At 41.8% G+C, this 26,529-nt stretch overlaps 1 protein-coding gene across 18 annotated transcripts in view; it reads right to left on the minus strand.

Moving 5' to 3' along the window:
- LOC137321765 (dystrobrevin beta-like) overlaps window positions 1-26,529 on the minus strand; it is a 534,882-nt gene that overhangs the window by 353,982 nt on the left and 154,371 nt on the right. The window contains exon 3 of one of the 18 annotated variants that reach the window (XM_067984410.1): window positions 21,907-22,019. The exons of the other annotated variants lie outside the window; for them this stretch is intronic. The gene's annotated coding sequence lies outside the window, so the exon portion shown is untranslated. The remainder of the gene's footprint in view (window positions 1-21,906; window positions 22,020-26,529) is intronic. 18 annotated transcript variants of the gene reach the window in all.

The raw sequence follows: 26,529 nt of genomic DNA on the forward strand, positions 1-26,529 counted from the left end.
GAACCAGTGTTTTATAAAGGTTCATGACTTCCTTGCTTTTGTACTCTATGCCTCTATTTATAAAGCCCAGGATCCCATATGCTTTTTTAAACCGCTTTCTCAACCTGCCCTGCCACCTTCAACAATTTGTGCACATATACCCTCAGACCTCTCTATTCCTGTACCCCTTTTAGAAATGTGCCCTCTAGTTTACATTGCCTCTCCTCGTTCTTCCTACCGAAATGTATCACTTTGCATTTTTCTGCGTTAAATTTCATCTGCCACGTGTACTTCTTTACACAGCTCTAATAGGTTCATCAAGTGCTTCTCAGCACTTTCGACATCTAACCACTACTTCACCTCCTGGTATGACATACAGCAACAAGGCCTGCAATTTCCCGGATATTTCAAAGAGCAAATTTAGAGAGAGAGAAAAAAAAAGAGAAAAACAAAAACAGGAGTAGGCTATTCAGCCCCTCAAGCCTGTTCCGCCATTCAATTAGATCGTGGCTGATCTGTATCTTAACTCCATCTACTTTGCCTTACAAAAATATATCAATCACAATTTGGAAATTTTCAAGTGACATAGCCTCAACAGCTTTTTGGAAGAGAGTGTTCCAGATTTCCACTACCCTTTGTGTGAAGAAGTGATTTCTGACATCACCCCTGAACGGCTCAGCTCTAATTTTAAGACTACGCCCCCTTGTTCTGGACTCCCCCAACAGAGGAAATAGTTTCTCTCTATCTGCCCTTTCAACTCCTTTGATCATCAATTAGATCACCCCTTAATCTTCTATATTCAAAGGAATACAAGTCTAATCTATACAACCTGTCCTCATAATTTAACCTTTTTAGCCCTAGTATTATTATGGTGAATCTGCACTGCACCCCCTCCAAGGCCAATATATCCTTCCTGAGGTGCGATGCCCAGAACTGAATGCATTACTCCAGATGGGGTCTAACCGGAGCTCTGTACAGCTGTAACATAACTTCCACCCCTTTGTATTCCAGCCCTCTTGATACAAAGGCCAACATTCCATTAGCCTTTTCAATTATTTTTTTGTACCTGTCCAATAGCTTTGTGATTTCTGAACTTGGACCCCTAAATCTCTCTGCTCCTCCACTGTTCCTAGCTACTCACCATTTAGAAAATACTCTGATCTATCTTTCTTTGGTTCAAACTTTCCGACATTAAACTCCATCTGCCACAGTTTTGCCCACACTTAATCTATCAACGTCCCTTGGCAACTTTCTGCTCCCATCCACACTATTTATTGTGTCACCTAACTTGGTAACCTAAATTACATTAGTCACAAATGTCAACAGATAACCATAAGAGTGACAGAGCACAAAGTTGCTAGATGGCCTATAATTGAGGCCGAAAAAAAACCTCACCACGAAAGCCATAATTTTAACCTCTTGTCCAAATTGGATCTAGAATATTACTTAACATGGGGCTAAAGGACATAAATTTAAATTGGTGAACAGTAATCGAACAAGAGAACCCTTGATTGCACTTGACCGCATGCCAAGTAGACCTATTTATACATTGTCATGGTGGGGACAGTCAAGGATAGAGAAGGTTTGCAGCGAAGAACATAGGGCTGTTTTGTGAGAGTTCCAAGCCGAGTCCATACTTGGATAGAGGCCACATTATCCTCTTCCAACAGCTGTGGACAAGTTCCACCATCCCAATTATGACCAATATCACTACCGCCAAATGAAACACTTCCTCTTCTGATCGGAGCCAATTTCCCCCCCACCCTTACAAAATGTACTTCCACTCCCGAACAAATCCTCAAAACATATCCCGACCCTTTGCTCCATGTTTTCTTCTATGATATTCGGAAGAACTCCTTTACTCAGACTGATGAATGTTTGAAGTAATCTACTAAACAGGGTGATGAAGAAGAAAGATATCATGTGCTTTCAGAATACAATTGGTGCTAAGACAGAAGATTTAGGGTGCAAAAATGATGAGCCTTTCTGGGCCGGATGACCTTTTCTTATCCTTGACTTTCCTTATGTTCTAATGCTGAAGACAAAGTTTGACTACTTCTAGTAATTTTATTATTTATCATTTTTGTTTAATGTGACCTTTTGTTCTGACCTGGGAAGGAAACAACAAACAAGTACAACATGCACAAGATATCATATGTATTGCTGCACTTAGTTATCTGAAAGCTGATACTCGCATCGTTCTGAAGTAATTTAGCAGAGTAACCAGCACCTGAAAAGTCACTTAGCTCCACAAATGGATGCACATTTCTGGTACTACAAGATAACATATTGCATCGAGTCCACAGCACAGAAACAGGCCATTGGTTTATGCTGCACACGAGTCTCCTCCCACCCCTATTAGCATATCCTTCTATTCCTTTCTCCCTCGTGTGCTTATCTAACCTCCCCTTAAATGCATCTTGCATTAAGTCGACAGCACAGAAACAGGCCATTCGGCCAACTGGTTCATGCCGGTGTTTATGCTCCACACAAACCTCTTCCCATCCTACTTCCTCTAACCCTAACATAGAATCATAGAATGGTTACAGCACAGGAGGCCATTCGGCCCATTGAGCATGTGCCGGCTCTTTGTAAGAGCAATCCAGATAGTCCCATTCCCCTGCAGCCCTGCAAATTTTTTCCCTTCAAGTATTTATCCAATTCCTTTTTGAAAGCCACGATTGAATCTGCTTCCACCACCCTTTCAGGCAGCGCATTCAAGATTAAAACTACTTGCTTTCTAAACAAGTTTCTCATGTCGCCTTTGATTCTTTTACCAATCACCGTAAATCTGTATCCTCTGGTTCTCAACCCTTCCGCCAATGGGAACAGTTTCCCTTTATTTACTTTATCTAAACCCGTCATGATTTTGAACACTTCTATCAAATCTCCTCTCAACCTTCTCTGTTCAAAAGGAGAATAACCCCAGCTTCTCCAGTCTACTCACGTAACTTAAGTCCCTCAACCCTGGAACTGTTCAAGTAAATCTTTTCTGCACCCTTTCTAAGGCCTTCACATCCTTCCAAAAGTGCGGTGCCCAGAATTGAACACAATACTTCAGTTGTGGCCGAACCAGTATTTTATGAAGGTTTCAACATAACTTCCTTGCTTTTATACTCTATGGGCTCAATTTTAAAAGGGTGGTGGAATGGCAGCACGGGCGGGGGGGGGGGGGGGGGGGGGTCAATGGGTGTGCGGTAAACCCGAATAAAAATAAAAATACCTTTCCCCATGCGATCGGGAGATAATTGATGCTCATTAATCTTGTTTCAGGTTTCGCGCCCAGCAGCTAGCCTGATTGACAGGCTGGCTGCCGACAGGAACTGCAACGCTGAGTGTGGGGGGGTGGGGGGGGGTGCAGGGGGTGAGTTGGAGAGAGACCGACCTCATCGGGCACTAGAACAGAGTGGGTGGGGACACAAAGATGAGGGGGAACATGGGACATCGTCAAGGGGGGGCGGGGGGAAGACATCAGGAGCCATGGGGGTGGGGTGGGGGGAAAGGCATCGGACATCGGAACAAGTGACATCGTTTGAAAGGTAGGTTTATTTTTATTTAGTTTATTTTTGCCTGATCCAGCCACCAGGCATGAATCGGAAGCCGTGGGAAAGCCCCCCAGGTCAGTTGAAAATCGTTGTAACTATCGACTATGTAACTTAAGTACCAATGAGGTACATTTGCTTCTTTAAATATCATCCCTCTGGCTTTAATTGCCGGCGGGACTTCCGAATTCCAGAATCACGCGCGCACACAAATGCGTCTATGAGAGTCGCAGAAGTTGACAGGTTGGAGCCAGGTTCCTTACCCGCTCGGGATTTTACCAATTTTCCCCCCCCACCACACTCGCCTCAAAGTTTAATTTGAAAATCGAACCCTGTGACTCGATTTATAAAGCCCAGGAACCCATATGTTTTTATAATCACTTTCTCAACCTGTCCTGTCACCTTCAAAGATTTATGCGCATTTATCTCCAGGTCTCTCCATTCCTGCAACCCCTTTAGAATTGTACCATTTAGTTTATATTGCCTCTCCTCATTCTTCCTGCCAAAACGTATCACTTCACGCTTCTCTGCATTAAATTTCATCTGCCATGCGTCCGCCCGTTCCACCAGCCTGACTATGTCCATTTGAAGTCTATCACTATCCTCCTCACTGTTTACTACACTTCCAAGTTTTGTGCCCTGTACACCCAAGTCTAAGTCATTAATATAAATCAAAAAAAGCACTGGTCCTAGTACTGACCCCTGGGGAACTCCACTGTACACCTTCCTCCAGTGTGAAAAACAACTGTTCACTACTACTCTCTGTTTCCTGTTACTTAGTCAATTTTGTATCCATGCTGCAACTGCCCCCTTTATCCCATGAGATTCAATTTTGATAACAAGCCTATTATGTGACACTTTATCAAACGCCTTTTGAAAATCCATGTACACAATGTCAACAACATTGTCCTCATCTACCCTCTCTGTTACCTCATCAAAAAACTCAGTCAAGTTAGTTGAACGCAATTTGCCTTTAACATGCTGGCTTTCCTTTATTAATCCATACTTGTCCAAGTGACTGTTAATTTTGTCCCAGATTATCGTTTCCAAAAGCTTCCCCACCACCGAGGTTAAACTAACTGGCCTGTAGTTGCCAGGTTTATCCTTACACCCTTTTTTGAACAAGGGTGTAACATTTGCAATTCTCCAGTTCTCTGGCACCACCCCCATATCTAAGGAGGATTGAAAGATTATGGCCAGCACCTCTGCAATTTCCACCCTTACTTCCCTCAGCAACCTAGGATGCATCCCATCCAGACCGGGTGACTTATCTACTTTAACCACAGCCTTTGTATATCTCATCTTTATCAATTTTCACCCCATCCTGTATCTCAACTACCTCCTCTTGTATTGTGACCTGGTAAAGACAGATGCAAAGTACTCATTTCGTACCTCAGCCATGCCCTCTGCCTCCATGCGTAGATCTCCTTTTTGGTCCCTAATTAGCCCCACCTCTCCTATTACTACCCGTTTACTATTTATATGCTTGTAGAAGATTTTTGGATTCCCTTTTATGTTAGCCACCAGTCGATTCTCATGCTCGCTTTCTTTGCCCCTCTTATTTCCTTTTTCACTTCTCCTCTGTACTTTCTATATTCAGCCTGGTTCTCACTTGTATTATCAACGTGACAGCGATCATATGCCCCCTTTTTCTGCTTCATCTTACTCTCTATCTCTTTCATCATCCAAGGAGCTCTGTCTTTGGTTGCCACACCTTTCCCGCCTTGTGGGAATGTACCTAGACTGTATCCGAACCATCTCCACTTGAAAGGCCGCCCATTGTTCGATTACAGTTTTGCCTGCCAATCTTTGATTCCAATTTATCTGGGCCAGATCTGTTCTCAACTGAAATTGGCCCTCCTCCAATTCAGTATTTTTACTCCAGATTGCTCCTTGTCCTTTTCCATAACTAATCTAAACCTTATGATACTATGACCACTGTTCTCTAAATGTTCCCCAACTGACACTTGACCCACCTCATTCCCCAGAACCAGATACTTATCAAGAAAATTCTCCTGAACACTTCAGAAATTCCGCCCCTTCTTGGTCCTTTACACAATTATTATGCCGATCTACATTAGGATAGTTGAAGGCCCCATTTTCACGACTCTATAGTTCTTGCATCTCTCTAACTTCCCTGCAAATTAGCTCCTCTATATCCTTCCCACTAATTGGTGGCCTATAGAATACACCCAGTAGTGTAATGGTGCCTCTATTGTTTCTTCACTCTAATCAAATAGATTCTGTCTTTGACCCCTCAAGGACATCCTCTCTCTCCAGCACTGCAATAGTCCCCTCAATCAGTGCTGCCACACCAACCCCCTCCTTTTTTTCCCTTCCCTATCTTTCATATCACCATAGCCTTCTTTTCATATTTCCCTCATGTGCTTATTTAGCTTCCCCTTGAATGTATCTATGCTATTTGCCTCAACTACTTCTTGCGTTAGCAGATTCCACATTCTTACCACTCTTTGGGTAAAGAAGTTTCTCCTGAATTCCCTATTGGATTTATTAGTGACTACCTGATATTTATGACCTCTAGTTTTGGACTCCCCACAAGTGGTAACATTTTCTTTACGTCTACCCAATCAAAACCTTTTATTTTCTTCAAGACCTTGATCAGGTCACCCCTCAGCCTTCTCTTTTCTTGAGAAAAGAGCAGCAGCCTGTTCAACCTTTCATGATAAGTATATCCTCCAAGTTCTATTATCATCCTCGTGAATCTTGTTTGCACCTTCTCCAATGCCTCCACATCTTTTTTTATAATATGGAGACCAGAATTGTGCACAGTGCTCCAAGTCTGGTCTAACCAAGGTTCTATACAAGTCTAACATAACTTCTCTGCTTTTCAATTTTATCCCTCTAGAAATGAACCCCAGTGCTTGGTTTGCCTTTGTTATGGCCTTATTAACTTGCTATATTTGTGTATCTGTACCCCTAGATCCCTTTGCTCCTCTATCCCATTGAGACTCTTTTTATCCAAGCAGTATGTGGCCTCCTTATTCTTCTTATCAAAATGCACCACTTCATACTTTCCTATATTAAAATTTATTTGCCAATGCATGCCTATTATGCAAGTTTATTAATATCTTGCTTTTGTCACATTCTTCCTTCGTATTAACTACACCCCCCATTCAACTTTCATTATCTTGTCCTAGCTTATATCAGTACCATAAGTGGAAAGCAGGTAGTTAATCTGCCTGCTCACACTGCTGTTCGAGGAAGAGTGGCACAGAGCTTGGTGCATGCGTGATGAAATACACAAATTATCCATCAGTAAATTCTTTTCAACAGAAAAAAAAACAGGGCTGCTTAATAAAATAAAGTGAGCTTTGTGCATTAACCCTTTTTCCCCCTTTCCAAGTCAAAAACTAAACCATAGTTCAATATATGGTAGGGATCCATCTGTGCAAATGAATAAATTTGATATAAGAGGTGTACTGCAATGGTTTATTGCAACTCATATTTTCATTTAATGTGCCAAACTTGTATGACGTTCTTGTACATACAAGGAACAGGGCTCAGACTGCTTGAACTCAAAGGACCTGAAACGATGGATGGACAGAAAGAAGAGCAAGACAGCAAAGAAGAGAACTTACAACCCATCAGTTTGCTTTTAATTCAAATCCAGATCTTCCTAATCAGATAGGTGTAGCATTTCTGCTCGAAAATTAAAAGTAAAGAGAATATTATTATTCCAAGACCTAGAGGTAAAACAACAATGTGCTGTTCAACACAGACACTGCATTGTTTATTGGTAGCTGACACCCCTCGTCTCATAGGAAGAGATGATGTCTTCATAGATGGATTTCTGATATGTCATAGCAGATACTGCCAGCCCTGTATATCATGGGGGATCAGAAGGTACAGTTGGATCTTCCCTGAGCATTACAGAAGGTACACAAGCAATATCATACTTCCCTCAGTGTATTTTATTCTGGATAGATCATCCTTGATCACATCCAGTCTCATCCACACAAACAAAACAATGAAGCAAAGTACCTGGAATGCAGGTAAAACTGTCACAGCAACCATCCAGTTTTTGAAAAATAATTTGTTTAATTGGAAAGCTGATCACCCTGAATCTGCACCCTTTCTTAATTGTCAAGAAAACTGACTTCAAAGATTTGCTGAAGTCTCCCATTTGGCTTAAATTCAACCAGTATGTTCTCTGCATGTGTGATGCTAAGAACACTAAGATTTGTGCATGTATCAAAGAGATAGAGAGGAGTTTTGTACATTTTCTTCTGCCGACCAGCATCTGGTCTGCAATGCATTTCTCATTTAGTGGGCACAATGTCTATTCACCTCCAGAAGCTTGCTTCAAATTGGGCCTGTGCTGATGGGATGAAAGTCCCTTTTGTCTGGCAGATGAATAGGTTCTAGATGAAAATAATTTTGCCAATCTCAAATCAATGCCTCATGGATGCCCTGTCCACAACACAATCCTGAATATTGTTGTAACGTATCATCATGAGATTGGCAAAAAAATAACAGAAAACACACAGATCAGTCAGCACCTGTAAATAGAAAAGAGATTATGACATTTCAGGTGGTGCCCTTCACCAGAAATAGAAGCTCTTGGAAATATGCAGATCAGGGTGATAGGTGCACAACTGAAACAACATACCACATTTTTTCTCTTTACAGATACTGATTGATTTGCTGTGTATTTCCAACATGTTCTTTTTTTATTTCAGAGTTCCAGCTGTCGTAACTTTTCATTCTTGTTTTAGCACGAGATTGGCAATTTCTCTTAGACAGGCTATAACAAAATTGAAAATTACACTGGTCAGGACAAGGGTGGGGGTTAGGGTATATTGCTGGGGCTAGGTCGGGATATCTTTATAATGCATTTGGGTACAGTGTGCCTGAGAAGAGTGCTTGATGTTGACACTGGATGCCTAAAGTGGAAAAATGACTGATTTGACACTTGTCACCTTGTAAATCACAAAAATAGAAACTTTGGAAAAAAAAGAAAGCACTTACCACTAGAAATAACAGACCTGATACCAAGGGCTTCAAATATCAACCTGATTACGATTTCTTAGGAACCCTGGTCTACAATTCAATCAAATCTGATGCACTTTTCTCATTCACTTCCAACCCCAGCTTAACAGCCTAACATCACAAGAATGGGGCTGGGTAGAAACAATATTTGGAAATGGGCTAAGACATGAAGGTTCAAAAACCAACAAATAACCTCTTCCTGTTTGTGTTTTTACAAAAACACAGGTCCAGTTATGGAGCATTGCTGCTTCAACAAGACCTAACTTTTGAGCTAAGATGACACATGCACCTTCATGCAGATTTTAAATTGGTGCCTCATTACATGATCCTTTGGGCAGATTTCATGGACACTGTCAGTCAATTAGAAAGAAGATAAACAGGACAAGTGAAGGTCAGCTTGCCAGTAATATTTTTAAATCATACATGGATGGCAGTTTTCTGTCGTGTGCTCTCTACTTGGGTGAAAATGTTTATCAATGTCCTGCTGGGATGGAATCTGAAGACAGCAGTGAATTTACCACTCTCCTTCACAGAGTGAAGAATGAAATTGCACCAGCAAGAAAATAAAGATAGTACATTCATGCAAAATCCTCAGCTCACCATTGCTACCGCATGCAGCATCCCAATGTCACCTCTGCAATGTTCAACAACCAGAACAGTAGCTCCTCACCATGGGCAATTTATCTCCTTCCACATTTAAAAACTCATTGCTTATGGATTAAAATATACATTGTACAACATTAAACACCTCAGAACAAAATACACAACCACATGGTAGCAGCACGATATTGAGCTTCTACCATGTATGAGGAAGGCTGTATAAATTATTCATACTTACAGCATTCATGAATGCCAAATATTTTACATGTATGAAATAATCCCAGTAACACATCACCACTGGCCATACATGCCCCAAATTTCCTCAGGGCCTGGGATGAACTGCTGGCATAATTGAGGTAAGCAAGAATTGGCGAGGGTGAAAAATGGAGCAAGACACAGTCTTCTCTGCCCCAAAGAAATGGCAATGGGGATTTCTTCTGGGGGCAGGGGTGGGCAGTAGTTACACTCACCCCCATGCAGCCTAACATTAAAAGGAGGTGGGATGGCATCATGTATCAGAATTTCCACTAGTTTCACCACCTGAGCCCCCAATGGCAAGATACACACATACAATATATTTTTACTGCAGAAGTGGAGCCCACAAAAGTATTCCTGGAACACTCCAAGACCAAAGTACTGCTCATCATGAAATCAGCCCTCTTGTAAAGGGGGCTGATTTAAGATCTATGCAGTTGTTTCCAGGCTGGTTTCACCTGCAAGCTACTAGCAATCGCTGCATTTCTCTGCTTCTCCTCTCCCCACCCAGGTTCCCATCTAGCAGTGCCCAACTTGCACGAATACCAAGGCAGGCACCCGCTGCCGACCCTGGAAAACTCCAATTGGAGAAGGCACTTACGTTAACAGCAGGGTGTGGGTCCTGCTCCATCATATTTCTGGTTGGGGAACAGGATTACAGATTTTGAGCCCACATTCTCCATTTAACCTTATTTTAAATGCTTAACATTTTTCTGTGTATAACTAGCTTGCTTACAACAAAGACCACAGAATATGCCATTTGTAACCAAAAAAGTTAAGATTTTGAGACCAAAGGAAAACTGCATCAAGCACTGTGATATCACATTATTAGTCTGCCGAATCTTTTGCATGAAATTTAACCTTGACCAAACAAATAGGAAATTCTTTCATCCCAAGATCAGCACAGGAGAAAATCACCTAGGGGTACAATCTCTAACAACCTTGCTTCGTGAATCACTCAAATGACCTTTTTACCTCTGCTATATATAAGGCCTCATTCTGGATTGCAGCTTGATGTTTTTGACTGGAGGAAGCAGCATGGAGACCCCAAAGAAGAACAAGTTCACTTAATCATACATAATCAACAACAACACTGAACCACGAGAGGCCAGAAGGGAGGTTTGTACAAGGATTTTCAAAAGGACAAAGACCAAACTTTAAGTAGGTAATCCAACATTCATCTTCATTAAGCATCAAATATGAGATTAGTGAAGTCGTGCAAAATCTACCAGTAGAGCGCCCAGGGCCTATGTCTTGAGGACAGCGGTGCTGAGGCACTTAATACTCAGAGCGGTCAGTTCAAGGTAGTAATGCTTAGTGAAGACAAGCAAATGTTCCAAGTAATTGCCTTGCCAGTCTTGACAAAAATCCTCTACAATTTGGGATAGAAAATGGGAACTGGATAGGTCAAGGGAATTCTGATTTTTGCACAACATTTGATAATCTGAAAAATGTTTGGCAATAAATTAATCTGAAGTCTTGTCTCTAAAAAGAGGACAATTGATGAAAATATTTTGACCTGCAGATGAAATGAGTGCTCACAGTGGTCATTTTGCATGTTCTGAAATTGGGGCAGGTTGCAGTTTGCATATCATCGCAGATACACACCTCACAAAATGAGTAACTTCTCAGTTTACATGCATTTAAATACTTTATTTCCCTCCTCCTCTCGTGAAGACATCGACTCAAGCTGGGTCCACAGGCATCCTCCTGCATTGGCCCAGGTAGTCATTCTTCGTGTGTGAGCCCAGACAGTGAGTTTTTAGATCCCAGTGGCATATTTGATTATCATTCCAGTTGTAGCATGACCATCTTGTGCACTTCTTTTCTCCCCGGTTGGTGCAAAGGGTACCCTTGGTCTCTCGGGAGCTGTCATTCCACTCCTCTTTTTCTTCTAAATAAGGGCATGCAGAAATGACTGTTTTAAAATTAAGGCATTGCGACGCATCTGCAGGATTCTGCGCTGGTGGTTACATATCAGCTGAACATGGAGAGAATCATATGCCTTTTAGGTCACATGGTGCACAGCGGCCCGATTGGCAACGCGTTCTTATTGATAACCCCCTTGGACATTGGACATGGTAATGGATCAGTATAATTTTAAAAAATTCATTCATGGGATGTGGGCGTCGATGGCATGGTCGGCATTTATTGCCCATCCCTAGTTGCCCTTGAGAAGGTGGTGGTGAGCCGCCTTCTTGAACCACTGCAGTCCATGTGGTGAAGGTTCTCCCACAGTGCTGTTAGGTAGGGAGTTCAAGGATTTTGACCCAGCGGCGATGAAGGAACGGCAATATATCTCCAAGTCGGGATGGTGTGTGACTTGGAGGGGAACGTGCAGGTGGTGGTGTTCCCATGCGTCTGCTGCCCTTGTCCTTCTAGGTGGTAGAGGTCACGGGTTCGGGAGGTGCTGTTGAAGAATCCTTGACGAGTTGCTGCAGTGCATCTTGTGGATGGTACACACTGCAGCCACGGTGCGCCGGTGGTGGAGGGAGTGAATGTTTAGGGTGCTGGATGGGGTGCCAATCAAGCAGGTTGCTTTGTCTTGGATGTTGTTGAGCTTCTTGAGTGTTGTTGGAGCTGCACTCATCCAGGCAAGTAGAGAGTATTCCATCACACTCCTGACTTGTGCCTTGTAGATGGTGGAAAGGCTTTGGGGAGTCAGGAGATGAGTCACTTGCCACAGAATATCCAGCCTTTGACTTGCTCTTGTAGCTACAGTATTTATGTGGCTGGTCCAGTTACGTTTCTGGTCAACGGTGACCTTCCAGGATGTTGATAGTGGGGGATTCAGTGATGGTAATGCCGTTGAATGTCAAGGCGAGGTGGTTAGACACTCTCTTGTTGGAGATGGTCATTGCCTGGCACGAATGTTACTTACCACTTATCAGCCCAAGCCTGGATGTTGTCCAGGTCTTGCTGCATGCGGGCACGGACTGCTTCATTGTCTGAGGGGTTGCAAATGGAACCAAACACTGTGCAATCATCAGCGAACATCCCCACTTCTGACCTCATGATGAAGCAGCTAAAGATAGTTGGGCCGAGGACAGTGCCCCGAGAAACTCCTGCAGCGATATCCTGGGGTTGAGATGATTGGCCTCCAACAACCACTACCATCTTCCTTTGTGCTAGGTATGACTCCAGCCACTGGAGAGTTTTCACCCTGATTCCCATTGACTACAATTTTACTTGGGCTCCTTGGTGCCACACTCGGTCAAATGCTGCCTTGATGTCAAGGGCATTCACTCTCACCTTACCTCTGGAATTCACCTCTTTTGCCCATGTTTGGACCAAGGCTGTAATGAGGTTTGGAGCAGAGTGGTCCTGATGGAACCCAAACTGAGCATCGGTGAGCAGGTTATTGGTGACTAAGTGCCACTTGATTGCACAATCGACGACACCTTCCATCATTTAGCTGATGAGTAAGAGCAGACTGATGGGGCGGTAATTGGTCATAGAGTCATAGAGTTATAGAGTTATACAGCACGGATAGAGGCCCTTCGGCCCATCGTGTCCGCGCCGGCCATCAGCCCTGTCTACTCTAATCCCATATTCCAGCATTTGGTCCGTAGCCTTGTATGCTATGGCATTTCAAGTGCTCATCCAAATGCTTCTTGAATGTTGTGAGGGTTCCTGCCTCCACAACCCTTTCAGGCAGTGAGTTCCAGACTCCAACCACCCTCTGGGTGAAAAAGTTCTTTCTCAAATCCCCTCTAAACCTCCCGCCTTTTACCTTGAATCTATGTCCCCTTGTTATAGAACCCTCAACGAAGGGAAAAAGCTCCTTCGTATCCATCCTATCTGTGCCCCTCATAATTTTGTACACCTCAATCATGTCCCCCCTCAGCCTCCTCTGCTCCAAGGAAAACAAACCCAATCTTCCCAGTCTCTCTTCATAGCTGAAGCGCTCCAGCCCTGGTAACATCCTGGTGAATCTCCTCTGCACCCTCTCCAAAGCGATCACATCCTTCCTGTAGTGTGGCGACCAGAACTGCACACAGTACTCCAGCTGTGGCCTAACCAGTGTTTTATACAGCTCCATCATAACCTCCTTGCTCTTATATTCTATGCCTCGGCTAATAAAGGCAAGTATCCCATATGCCTTCTTTACCACCTTATCTACCTGTTCCGCCGCCTTCAGGGATCTGTGAACTTGCACACCAAGATCCCTCTGACCCTCTGTCTTGCCTAGGGTCCTCCCATTCATTGTGTATTCCCTTGCCTTGTTAGTCCCTCCAAAGTGCATCACCTCGCACTTTTCCGGGTTAAATTCCATTTGCCACTGTTCCGCCCATCTGACCAACCCATCTATATCGTCCTGCAGACTGAGGCTATCCTCCTCGCTATTTACCACCCTACCAATCTTTGTATCATCAGCGAACTTACTGATCATACCTTTTACATTCATATCCAAGTCATTAATGTAGACCACAAACAGCAAGGGACCCAGCACCGATCCCTGTGGTACCCCACTGGCCACAGGCTTCCAGTCACAAAAACAACCTTCGACCATCACCCTCTGCCCTCTGCCACTAAGCCAGTTTTGTATCCAAAGACACTAAAGATGTCCCCAGTGTCAGCCGGAAGGGAGTCAGACACACAACAATTGAGGGCTGTAGTAACTTTGAATGCCACTGCAGAACTGTACAGAGGTTAGATTTTGCCTGCAAATCTTCCCAAAGGTATCAGTCTTGGCTCAGTAACAGAACTCTCACCTCAGAGTCAGAAGCTCGCGGGCTCAAGCCCTACGGCAGAGACTTGAGTACACAATCTGCACTGGCACTTCAGTGCAGTACGAAGGGAGTGCTGGTCTCTTGGAGGTGCCGTCTTTCGGGTGAGACTTGAAACTGAGAGCCCATCTGCCCCCTCAGGCGGATGTAAAAGACACCAAGGCACCAGTGACATGGGCATGATTTCTTTTTGGGGAGTGTTTAGATATGAGCTTGCCAGACGAAAGAAAACTTCTTAAAAAGGAATTTCATAAGAAGGTTCAAATAGATGCAATATTACTTCTATTAGTCGAACAATTCAAATAAAAGAAATGAACAGAAAGAACAGTCTTGTCAGACAAAAACTCTAAAGCATGAAAGGAAGAGTTATGATGAATGGGTGCTGCTTGGATTGGAGACGAGTTGGAAGTGGTGTCCTCCAGAGGGGCTCGAGCTAGGTCTGAACCTGTCTGAACATCAACGACACCTTTGATTGCTGTGACCGTCTCCCAGCCTAATATATGCTATGCGATTTTAGAACCCTTCACTCACTCACCTGACGAAGGAGGTAAGCTCCGAAAGCTTGTGATTTTCAAATAAAACTGTTGGACTATAACCTGGTGTTGTAAGATTCCTTACACTTTTATTGTCAGTATGTATAGATGAGTTGAACTTGGGGATAAGGAACAAAATCTCAAAATTTGCTGATGGCACAAAAGTAAGGTGTTTGGCAAACAGCAAGGAGAACAGTAAAAGTCTTTCGAAAGATGTAGTCAAGTTAGCAGAACAGGCAGACAGGTGGCAGGTGCAATTTAATGCAGATAACTGTACGGTAATACAATTTGAGAAGAAAAACAAGGAATGGGAGTATATACTCAAAGTAAAATACTGAAGGCTGTGAATAAACAGAATGACCTATGGGTTCAAATAGATAATTAGCTGCAAGTAGAGGTAGATAAAGCCATTAAAAAAAAGCAACAGTATTTTGGGTTTTAATAATAGCAGTATCAAGTGCAAGAACAAAGAAGTAATAGTTCTTAGAGTTTGCGCCAAAGACCAGAAAACGAACAATTACTAAGACCTGAAAGCTAATTCCAGTTTTCGAATTTTAGTTATTTCTTTTTTCTGATGGATATTTAAGTTCTTTCATATCTAACGTTTCTTTTCATAGAGTAAAAGAAATGACTGCAATGCAGACCATTGTATCTGTGCCAGTGCTAACTCTTCACCTGCAGCTAACGAATTGAATCCCTGCCCTTTGCCAATATCTTCTCATTTTCTTCCTTTTCAAATATTTATCCAATTCTCTTTTAAATGTTGTTGAATTTCTGCGTCAATAGCCATCTGTGGTAAAACATTCCATTCTCACAACCCTCTGTGTAAAAAAAATTCTAACTTCCCTCTTCGTTCTTCTTGTTACTGATTTGCCAACCAGTGGAAGCTTTGACTATTTACCATCTCAAAACCTATCCTTGTTGAAAACTCAATTAGATCCCTATTTAACCTTCTTTGTTAAGTGAAATATTTTAGAGTGATTTTTTTTTGACAGACATCATTAAGATTTTCTGATTTTTGGCAGCAAAAATAGAGGGAGCTTTCCTGGACCAGAGGACCACAATACGATTTTTTTGTTCTGATGGCTTTGTGGGGTTTATTTGTACAATGACATGACATGTTTTTTACTGAATCATGTTTTGCAACATGGGAGGGAGGAGGATAACTTTGGATGGTGTTGCCATGGGAAGTAATGTCTAATTTCCTGCTCCAATGTCTAGAGTCCCCAAGTTTCCTAAATCCAGGCCTTGCACCATTGGAGTTAGTTCCCCTTCAATTTTTCCAAATTAAATTCATATAGAATGTTTAATTTAAGAGCTGCAGATGTACTGTGGAATAAAAGGCTCCCGTTGTAAATTTTAAAAAATGCAATCTTTCTTAAGCAGGATACAATACAGGTCAGAAACATTTACTCCTAATGCAAAAATAAATCTTCTAAAATTGATTATTTTAAGCAAACTTCCTGTCAAACTCCAGCAGAACTCCAAAAAATATAAATAATTACACACAAGTCCTTCGTTTTTCTCAGTCAACTATTGATCTCTGTGATTCATAAGAATAATTTAACTGGGTAAAAAAAAATTCCAACAATACCCCAACAATTTGATGGATGTTCTTCGGCCAATCCCAAGAGATCCAGCTAAACCTCAGAGCAGGGAAGGAGGCAGCACACAAATAAACAGTCAAAACCACCAATAAAGTGATTGAAACAATGGACTTTGAAAGCTCAAGACCTGGAACTTCTTGGAACTGAAGAAATTTCCGTGTCTTAAAGGGCACTGCTTTGAACAAAATGTTTGGCAATGATGAATCCATTACACAGAAACACTGTGCAAGACATAGCAATGAATGCAAGACTGGGATCTTCTCCCTCCCCAGTGATGAAGCCAGTCTCTCTCGCAAATATTTACAAGCTCTTCCAGTGAATGCACTACCCAGTGCGCCACACAGAGCAGGACAGCAGCGGACGGAACTGCAATTGCTCCTGGGGAAAGAAAACGCCAACCAAGGTTCCTGCTCCCAATTCAGTGACCTCTGATGGTTTGTGGCTATCATTTGAATGCATGATCTGACTCAGTTATGTTGGCCCCATAATTGCACAGCCTACCCACACTCATGGTCATGGGTTACACATGAACAATGAGATGTTTGATACCAGAGGATTGTGTAACTGCACCATTACACAAATCACAACCATAAGGAGAGCAGAGGAAAAGACTGGGGGGAAAAGTTTCCAAGAACAAGTCAGTGATGGTGTGCAACATGTGCACGGAATGGATATCAATAAACCATACTTGAGAAGTGAAGTAAAAGTCTGAGGTTGTGTCACTTTTAGTTAAAATGGAAAAATACTACTGCAACAGCCATTAAGGCTCAACTACTGCACATTATTACCCTCGTACTGCACAAAGTAGCCAACTTTTTTCTAAATTCTCGTGACTGAATAAAAGCTCAGCATTCAGTTAATTCTCTTGCATCATGTGAAATTTCACAAGCAGTTGGAGGGTGGTGAACAGAGCCGCTAGTTCAGTTAATACTCTTGCATCTTGTGGAATTTCACAAGCAGTTGGAGGGTGGTAGGGTGGTGAGCAGAACTGTGAGTGCGTGTGTGTGCAAGAGAGAGAAACTCTGTTTTGCACCATTTAACAGTAATATTACACAGATGCCATGAACACAGCCACCCACTTGATTTTTATTCTTAAAAGTATGACGAATGGGGCAAGAGAACAAAAATATCGTGGCGTCAGCATAAGCCTCCCCATCATTTTTAATTGATTGCCCCCTCTCTTTCTGGTCTCTTAACTGCAAGTGAACATGTGGTAGATGGTAAGCTGCCAGTCGGCCTCCACCAATACTACTTCAGTCAGATGCCAGACATGCAACAATGATATACGATGATACTGAGATTTTTTTTTTCTTCCTTTCCTACATATTGAAAATGCCTAACATTTTGGCTTTGTGCTTCATCTGGATGGTACGGGCACAGAAAGAGTACTCACTGGTCAGGTTCATCCTATGCCTGTGACATGTCACAGTGGAGCAACAATGTGTTGTTCCACTGCAACATAACTCCTGTCTTTTGGAAGATAGCATAAATGTAACATTATAAAAGGTCACAGTTAAATTAAATGGTCAAAGTTAAATAAAGAAAATCTGAAGTTGAAAACGAGTATTTTGGAGACTGGGTGGGAGTGGGTCAACACAATACTCTTTCACCTCTGGGATCTGGATTTGAATGCAGGTCAGACTGACGGGATGAAAGTTGATAACTGATAGTAAGGTTCCACATAAAATGCATTGGGAGTAGTCTCAACACAATTCCGAAAGCATAGAACTTCCCCCAAATTGGCGACTAATTGCCAATCTCAATCAGAAGTCAGGAGATAGATTAGAAAGCAAGATCTTAAAAGGTAGTAATCTCAGAATACCTGTGACATGCACTTACCAGTTTAGAAACAGCCAAATTCAGGAAGCAAATGTGTGGCTGGAGGCCAAGTGCAGGAAGGACAGGTTCAGATTGCTGAGGCACTGGGACTAGTTCTGAGGCAGATGTAGCTGTACCCATGAGACAGCCTACACCTTAACAGAGCTGCGACCAATATCCTCACGAAAAGGTTAACTAAAGCTGCGAGGGGTGGTCTCAACGAATGTGGCAGGGGACGGGGCAAGGAAAAAGTAAAAGAATAGACTAGGCAGCTTGGAAGGGAAAGTAAGCTTTGTGTACAGATAATATGGAGGTAGAAAGAAGTTAAGCAGGACAAGATAGTAAAAAAAAGATCAGGATGAGGGAAGGCAAAAAAAGAAATGACAAACCAATAGAATTCAAATTAAAATGTGCATATATTAATGCACTGCTTGAAAGGAAGCAGATTCAACAATAACTTTCAAAAGGGAATTGGATAAATACTTGAAGGGAAAAAAATTACTAGGCTATGGGACTAATTGGATCGTTCTACCAAAGAGCCAGCAGAGGCATGATTGGCTGAATGGCCTCCTTCTCTGCTACATCAGGAGAAGTAAAGCTACCAATCAAAGGCAACAGATCAGCACCAGAACATGGAGGATTTGAGTAGAGAAGTGGAAAAAACAGAATAGTTTTGAATTGAGCTGAGGAATTGCAGCTCGAGATAGGCAGCCAAATTGTGGAAAAGAAGTTCAAGATGAAATTTGCTGACAAATTAGAGAGGCATCAAATTAAGTTATAATGTTTGTGCTAACAAAGTGCAGATTTTTTGCAGTGTGTTCAGAAGTGTTTGAGTCATTATGTTGCTGCTCAACAAAGAACAAAGCCTTCCTTACTTGACCTACACTGGGTGATGAAGTGGAGCAAGTAGGTAACTTAAAAGTAGGGGAACAATTCAAAAGCAGGGACCACGAAGAGACAAATTCACAGGACCAGAGGATTAACATCTAAGGATAAGGATCCTGGTGGAAACAAGTGAATAAATAGCAGTGGCTCCAGTACAATTTGCTGAAAATATGTGGAAACGCAAATTGTGCCAGAGGACTGGAGAGTGGCAAATGTGAATCAATTCTTCAAAAGAAAGGAGACAGGAAAAAGAGAAAATTATAATCCAATTATTCTTACTTAAGTTGTTGGGAAACTACCAAAGTCTACATTAGGGGATGAAATTACTAAGCACTTAAAGTATCAAAATTTATCAGGGCCAGTCAGCATGGATTTCAAAAAAGCAGGCCATACTTGACAAAACCTATAAAATTCTTTGAAAAATAATCGAGTATAGATAAGGAAATGGAGCAGATGTGACTCATGGATTTTCCATATTTCTAAATTTGATACAGTACCACATAAAAGACTTATGGCAAAGATATGAGACCAATATGGAGTATAGGAAATTGTGACAAGAATTGTTACAGGGATAGGTGAGCAGAATTGGTAGGTATGTGGCGGATGCAGTTCAATGCAGAAAATGTGAAGCATTTATTTTGGAATTAAACAAATGTCATTCTTACTTTTTGCTCTACAAGCATAGAGAACAAAAGCAAGGAGATAATGTTGAACTTGTATCGCATTACATGAAGGATATCGAAGCAATGGAAAAGGTGTAGCACAGATTAATTAGGATGGTACCTGGATTTGGGGGGGGGGTGGGGGGGGGGGTGGGTGCGGAACTCAATTACACTTATCAAGAGCAACTTGAGAAGTCAGAGCTTTTTTCACTAGAGGTGCAAAGGTTAAAGTGGGACCTGATCAAGGTATTCAGGGTTATGATAGATTGTTTCCACTGGTCAATGAGGAAATAATCAGAGGGCGCAAATTTAAGATAATCATAAAAAGAGTTAAAGGTGAGGTCAGAAAAGGTTTTTTTTAAAAACAGGGATTGGTTAGGATGTGAAATACACTGTCACAAACCATTGTTGAAATGGAGCCCATAAATTATTTTCAAAAGAAATTAGATAGTTGTTTGAAAAGTTGAATATCAAATGGAATAAGGAGTCATCAGGTCTAGGAAAATGCCTGAAGAATTACCTTAAATGTGTCCTCAAAATGGAATCAGTCGTCAGACTGAATACGAGGTAAGTCAAGGGTTAATACTAATTAGTCCATGAAGCCTTATACAACAACAACTTGCATTTATATAGCGCCTAAAATGTAGTAAAACGTCCCAAGGCACATCATAGGAGTGTTATCAGACAAAAAAATTGACATTGAGCCACATAAGGAGATCCTAAGACAGGTGACCAAAATGTTGGTCAAACAGGTAGGTCTTAAAGGACACAAATAAAACATTCCTGACCAGGGATAGAAGAAAAGCCTTCAAGATCGTAGGCCCGTGGACATCTCATTGAGGGGGAGGTAAATATGTCCTGCCTTATCTGGACCTGTGGGAGGCCATTTGTTAACAAACACTTGAGAAGCTTTGGAGTAAATGACCGACCTGGCAGGTCCAGGTGATGCTGCTTCATTGCTTTTGGAGGTCATTATGGGTACTAACAGAGCTGCATGAGGTGATTGACACCAGAAGGGCTGAATTCTTCTAACTTGTCACTCAGATTGGTAAATAGAAAAGGTTTCTTTGGAAATTCAGGACATACAAGAAAGTGTTTTTGACAATCAGTCCTTACTTATTAGTTTAGTTCTAGGTCTTTCAGTAGTTCTTGTAGTAGTCTTTGCAGTAGAAGTTTTAGGGCGTTCTTTTTCTAGTATATTGAGAAGGGTGCATCTGTAAAATCAAAATACATTGAGAGAAAGAGAGAGAGAGAGATAGAGATAAGGTTTCGGAAGTTAAGATTATACAGCTATACCAGCCAGATACAAGTATGTCACTTCGATGTATAAATATCCCGGAGATCAAGGGAGGCAGGATTTTAGCCAGCCAGCCATCCCAGATACTAGCGCAGGTGAATTTACCCAAGCGCAGAGGATCCAGGAGGAAAAAGCAGCCTCTCCACAGACAGAGGTTCGTCACTCTGACGTCTCAAAAGGCTAATACCATCCTCCAAGGGAAGGCGGGGCGACCAGTTAATCTCACAAACTTATATTAATATCAAACACTGATCTTAACTGTAAATTTGCAATCAACAAGTAGTTAAAGCTGAATTACTGTGACAGAACTGAACTGCCTTTTATTTAGTCTATCAATTAACCCAAACTACTAATTATTTGCATACACAATGTTTAAGTGCTGTGAACAATGATACGAAGTATAATGAAGAAGTCAGTTCATGACTTTATTAATAATTGGCAAGAAAATGTTAATTAATTCACTCGGTAGCTTTGCAGATCCTAATGGGAGGTTGGTAGTGTAAATACTAATCTGAACTGGTTGATGCAAGATAGTACAGCAAGCAAAATTTAGGCATCGTTAACATTTAGGCCTCAACCAGGTGGTAAACTCCAGGAAGTTCCCTGATGAGTAGTTAAAATGCAGGGATTAAGAATTTGTCTCGTGTTTTTGATGAATATTCTGGTCATGGTATCGATCCACTGTTCTTACAACAGGGTTAGATTACGTGGCTCAAGTGCTAAAAAACATCAGCACAGAAGGGATATGGGGAAAAAGCGGGAACAGGGTACTGAGTTAGACGATCAGCCTTGATAATTTTGAATGGCTGAGCAGGCCCGAAGGGCAGAATGACCGACTCTTGCTCCTATTTTCCATGTTTCTAGAATCAATAGGCAGAATGGCCTTGTTCTGTACTGGAATATTCGGTGAATCTTAAATGGAAATCTTCCCAAACACATACAATTTCATAACAAAGAACAAACATAGGCAATCTTCTGTCAAGTTCACCTGTAGTTCAATCTCATGGTGACTGCAGCTGACACTTCGAAGTCAAGGCAGATGTATATTGTCCCCGTGCTATTTATTATCCGCTGGGAGTGCATAATATTGACAACGGATGCCTGAAATATCGAAAACAGTTTCATTTCCCAACCCTAATGTCCCTCATCTTGACTACAAAAATTCACATAATAAAAACAAATAACCAACAGAGAGCCAATTACTGCAAGTTATATTACACCTAACCCAGAGCAGATATTCATGGTCAACCATGAAACCAAAGCTCATTCCATCCCCAGCCCCTTTCTGTTCATATCTGCCTGGCATGGCAGAATGCAATCACCTACATTCAGATACAATAACAGAAGCATTCATTATTTATATCCACTCTTCAATTACATTTCTGAATTACATGGAGATGAGGATCGTGTTAACAAATTCCTCCACTCTTCCCTAAGGATAAAGCAGTAAGCTGTTAATGATTAAAAATACCACATTTAATCTATTAAAAATTCAGAACCAGATGGAGATAATATGGAAAATTCAAACAGCATTATAAAATATACACTAAGCTACTTCAAAACAATGGGATGAACAGAAAAATTTCAGTGAATTTTTGAAGAAATTAAACTTGCTTATCCTGTTCCAATTGATCCATGCCTTTCTACTCCCTTGATCAACATTTAATGTCTGCCATTCAGTAAAGTACCAGTATACACAAATATGGTATAAATACAAAGCAGAATTGGAAACTACAAATTTAAAGAAACATGCATTGATAGAACAAACCTTTACAAGCACATGGGTCTGCACGAATATCCAGTAATATTACAGCTACATCTGTGAAAGTTACCCAAAGATGAGAAACTTTCAACCACCCTTTAGTTGAATAATTCCCTTAGACCAGACTGGCTGTGTGCCAATCATTAGAGAGGTATTTATTTGTTTTGCTTTAAAAAGCTAACATTTTGATGTACATCGCTTTGAAAGGATAAAACGAAGCTCATGTTTAAGTGGGTTTAAAATATGTGTCTTGTTTGCCGAATTTTTTTCATTGTAAATCTTGCTCCCAACATCTCAATATGGACAACTCTGCTCATCATCTACCAAGGTAAACTACAGGGGGCAGTCAGCAATATCAACCACCAGGCACAAAACTGCTGAAAAAGTGCTAAGTCGGTGGCAGTCGAAGGGTTTTAATTGCTGAATTTACACGAATGATCCTGAAGGCTGCACCTCTGTCACAGATCCCATGATCTATGAAGAACCTCAATGAAGTACAAATAAAAGGTGCTTTCAAGATCTTTTCTTATATTTGTTATGTGCTGTGCTTTTTGTGGTTTCCCACTGGTTTCGATTTTTGCTCTCCCACTTTCTGTTATAAATGTAGTTTGGTCACCACAAACACGTCCATGACTGTTCACAATTTTTACCAAGACTTCTGTGATCTTTGACAGAATTAATCCAGAGGAGGGTTTTGCTAACACACGGAATAAGGAAGCACGAAGTAGCAGCAATCAACGGGAGTCTAGTTTTGACGGTCTATAATTGGGAATTTGGTGAGTCAGGGGACTTTTAAGGGTTGATCTCCATCTAAAATTTGACTAAGTTTGGCATCAAGCATTTAACTTAAATTCAATCTTAACTTGCAGTTTTCAGTTAGTGGTAAACAAGCAGTGGTAAAGTGGCAGTTGGTCACCTAGTTAATTAGGCGACTGGTTAAAACTGGTAATCTACTGTATGCTGGGGCTGACTCAGGTGATTGGCACTTGAGCAGGGGGGGGAAGAGGAGTGCACCGGGGGCGGAGAGGAGCGCGCCGAGAGCGGGTCACAGCAACAACAAAACAAAACTGCAGTGTGATGTCACAGGTAAGGCAGGTAGGTGGTTGGTGGTGAGTATCTCTTCTGTTTGCTTCTTTCTTAGGACTGTGGGCGAAGTAACTGAGAGCATAAAATTAATTTTTATAAAAAACCAAACTTAATTTAATAAATTAAACAAGGCCAGTACTTGGTTCAACCAAAAAATAATTTGATTGGCATTGAAGTAATCAATTAAATAAATAAAAGTTATGACAGGGCAGGAGATGTGTTGCAGCTGCAATATGTGGGAGCTACTGGACAGTTTTGTCCAGGACGACTACATCTGCGGTAAGTGTCTGCAGCTCGAGGAACTTCAGCTCCGAGTTGAGGAGCTGGAGTCCGAGCTGCAGACATTGCGAGACATCAGGGAGGGAGAAAGTTACCTGGACACTTTGATCCAGAAGGCGGTCACGCCCCTCAGACTAAATACTGCAGAATTGGCACATGGTCAGGGACAGGAGGGTGTGACTGTGAGTGAGGCAGATACGGGGATCCAGGAGGTAGCATTGCAGGAGCCTCAGCCTCTACACTTGTTCAATAGATACAAGGTTCTTGAAGTCCCTGTGGACGAGTGCAGGGACTGCAGGGAGGATGAGCAAACTGGCCACAGCACCATAGTTCAGGGGGCCATTAAAGTCGGGAATAGTAGAAAGGAATGTGGTTGCAGTGGGCAACATTATAGTTAGAGGGATAGACAGTGTTCTCTGCAACCAAGAGCAAGAGTCCCAAAGGCTGTGTTGCCTACCTAGTGCCAGAGTTAAAGACATCTCCTCAGGGCTGGAGAGAAACTTGGAGTGGGAAGGGGAGGATCCAGTTGTCGTGGTCCACGAAGGTACCAACGGCATAGGTAGGACTAAGAAAGAGGTTCTGCTGAGGGAGTTTGAGCAGCGAGGGACGAAATTAAAAAGCAGAACCACAAAGGTGATAATCTCCGGATTACGACCTGAGCTACGAGCAAATTGGCACAGGGTAAATCAGATCAGACAGATGAATGCGCGGCTCAAAGATTGGTGTGGGAGAAGTGGCTTTTGATTCATGGGGCACTGGCACCAGTACTGGGGAAAGAGAGAACTGTTCCGTTGGGACGGGCTTCACCTGAACCATGCTGGGACCAGTGTTCTGGCAAACCGAATAACTGGGGCAGTAGAAAATGCTTCAAACTAAATATAGAGGGGCAGAGGGCTCAGGTGGGGTGAAGTTTAGATTGATAAAGAGAAAAGACAAGGAAGTAGTACAGGAAAGTGATGGGGGTAATGATAAACAGAGTGTGTCAGGGAGCAACAGAGCGTACAAACATAAGAGTGCATGAGCAAATGGGGCCGTGGTAGGAAACAATGGTGAAAAGGCAAAATTAAAGGTTCATCATCTGAACGCACGCAGCATTCGTAATAAAATATTTGAATTTACGGCACAAATAGAAACAAATGGGTATGATCTCGTGGCCATTACAGAGACGTGGTTGCAAGGTGACCAAGGTTGGGAGCTAAATATTCAGGGTTATTTAACATTTCGGAAGGATAGGAGAAAAGGTAAAGGTGGTGGGGTAGCTGTTAATAAAGGATGAAATTGGTATAATAGTGAGAAATGATCTTGGCTCAGAAGATCAAGATGTCGAATCAATTTGGGTGGAGGTAAGAAATAGCAAGGTAAGAAATCACAGGTGTGAGTAGAAAATAGGCCCCCCAACAGTAGCTACACTGTTGGGCAAAATATTAATCAGGAAATAAGGGGGGCTTGTAAAAAAGGTAATGCAATAATCATGGGCAATTTTAACTTTAACACAGTTTGGACAAATCAAATTGGCAAAAGCAGCTCTGAGGAGGAGTCCAGAGAGTGTATTCAGGACTGTTTATTAGACCAATACGTTGGGGAACCAACCAGGGAACAGCCATTTTGGATCTGGTAATGGGTAATGAAACAGGATTAATTTATGATCTCAAAGTAAAGGATCCCTTGGGAAGCAGTGATCATCACATGATAGAATTTCACATCCAGTTTGAGAGCGAGGATCTTGGGTCTGAAACTACTGTATTAAACTTAAATAAGGGCAATTATAAAGGAATGAGGGCGGAATTGGCTAAAGTGGACTGGGTAAACAGATTAGATGGTATGAAGGTGGATAAGCAGTGGCAAACGTTTAAAAAGATATTTTATGACTTGCAACAAAATATTATCCCTGTGAGGAGGAAAGACTTCACAAAAAGGGTGAACCAATCATGGCTAACTCAGGAAGTAAAAGATAGTATCAGGTTAAAAGAAAAAGCATACAACATGGCAAAGATTACTGGTAAGTCTGAAGATTGGGAAAATTTTAAAAACCAGCAAAGGATGACAAAAGAATAATAAAAAGGGAGAAAATAAATTATGAGAGTAAACTAGCAAGAAATATAAAAACTGACAGTAAAAGCTTCCACAAGAATATAAAAAGGAAGAGGGTAGCTAAAGTAAACATTGGTCCCTTAGAGGATGAGATTGGGGAAATAATGATGGAAAACAAGGAAATGGCAGAGGAATTGAACAGATTTTTTTTGTGTCTTCACAGTAGATGACACTAATGACATACCAATAATAGTAGAAAATCAAGAGGCAAAGGGGAGGGAGGAACTAAAAAGAATCACTGGAGAAAAAGTACTCGGTAAACTAATGGACCTGATGGCTTGCATCCAAGGGTCTTAAAGGAAGTAGCTACAGAGATAGTGAATGCACGAGATTCTGGAAAGGTCCCAGCGGATTGGAAAACCGCAAACCTAACATCCTATTCAAGAAGGGAGC

This window comes from Heptranchias perlo, chromosome 5 (genome assembly GCF_035084215.1).
Source record: "Heptranchias perlo isolate sHepPer1 chromosome 5, sHepPer1.hap1, whole genome shotgun sequence".
In the NCBI taxonomy this organism is placed as follows: domain Eukaryota; kingdom Metazoa; phylum Chordata; class Chondrichthyes; order Hexanchiformes; family Hexanchidae; genus Heptranchias; species Heptranchias perlo.